Source organism: Arachis stenosperma, chromosome 4 (assembly GCF_014773155.1).
Source record: "Arachis stenosperma cultivar V10309 chromosome 4, arast.V10309.gnm1.PFL2, whole genome shotgun sequence".
NCBI lineage: Eukaryota > Viridiplantae > Streptophyta > Magnoliopsida > Fabales > Fabaceae > Arachis > Arachis stenosperma.
The window spans coordinates 24,235,337-24,236,839 of record NC_080380.1 but is presented as its reverse complement, the minus strand read 5'-3'; the positions used below and the strand labels follow the sequence as shown (position 1 = coordinate 24,236,839).

Sequence of the window (1,503 nt, the reverse complement as noted above, 5' to 3'; positions counted from 1 at the left end):
CTGCAGAGGAATTATACAGAAAAAGCTGGGCGTTCAAAACGCCCAGTGAAGAAGGACAGACTGGCATTTAAACGCCAGCCAGGGTACCTGGTTGGGCGTTTAACGCCCAAAAAGGTAGCATTTTGGGCGTTAAACGCCAGAATGGATACCATTCTTGGCGTTTAACGCCAGGATGGCACAAGGGGGAAGATTTTATTTTTCAAATCAATTTTTTTTCAAGTTTTCAAAGTTTTTCAAAATCAAATCTTTTTCAAATCATATCTTTTCAATCAAATGTTTTCAAAATCAATTTCTTTTTTTTTTCAAAGATACTTACTAACAATTAATGATTTGATTGAACATCTCAAGTTTGTTGCCTTTTCTGTTGAGAAAGGTTTAATGTTCAAATCATATCTTTTCTTGTTAGGCAAGTCATTAATTTTTAAAATCAAATCTTTTTAAATTGTTTTCAAAACATATCTTTTAAAATTGTTTTCAAAATCAAATCTTTTCAATCATATCTTTTTAATCACATCTTTTTCAAATTAGTTTTCAATCAAATCTTTTTAACTTCTAATTTCAAAATTTTTTTCAAAAATCACTTGATTTCTTTTCCACTTTGAATTTTCGAAAATTATCAATCAATTTTTCAAAATGTTTTTGACATCTTGAATTTTCGAAAATTCTCTTCCCTTCCTCCCACACCCTTCTATTTATGGAGTACTACTCCTTCTTAATGCACAATTCGAACTCTGTCTAATCAAGTTCGAATTCTTCTACCTTCTTCTATTTTTCTTTTCCTCTGACACCTCAAGGAATCTCTATAACTGTGACATAGAGGATTCCACATTTTCTTGTTCTCTTCTCTTTCATATGAGCAGGAGCAGAGACAAAGGCATTCTTGTTGAAGCTGACCCTGAACCTGAAAGGACCTTGAAGCAAAAGCTAAGAGAAGCTAAGGCACAACTCCCTGTAGAGGACCTAACCAAATTCTTCAAAGAAGAAGAACCCATGGCAGCCGAAAACAACAACAATGCCAACACTACAAGGAAGGTGCTGGGTGACTTTACTGCACCTACTCCCAATTTCTATGGGAGAAGCATCTCTATCCCTGCCATTGGAGCAAACAACTTTGAGCTTAAGCCTCAATTAGTTTCTCTAATGCAACAGAATTGCAAGTTCCATGGACTTCCAATGGAAGATCCTCATCAGTTTTTAGCTGAGTTCTTGCAAATCTGTGACACAGTCAAGACTAATGGGGTTGACCCTGAGGTCTACAGACTTATGCTATTCCCTTTTGCTGTAAGAGACAGAGCTAGGACATGGTTGGACTCACAACCTAAAGAAAGTCTAGACTCATGGGAAAAGCTAGTCAATGCCTTCTTGGCAAAGTTCTTTCCACCTCAAAAATTGAGTAAGCTTAGAGTGGAAGTCCAAACCTTCAGACAGAAGGATGGAGAATCCCTCTATGAAGCTTGGGAAAGATACAAACAATTAATCAGAAAATGTCCCTCAGACATGCTT

General features: G+C 36.3%; 1 non-coding gene across 1 annotated transcript; it reads right to left on the bottom strand.

Moving 5' to 3' along the window:
* Positions 1–1,395: 1,395 nt before the first annotated feature.
* On the bottom strand, positions 1,396–1,503 carry LOC130977546 (small nucleolar RNA R71). Its single transcript, XR_009085234.1, has one exon. It is a non-coding gene; the product is annotated as a small nucleolar RNA R71 (small nucleolar RNA).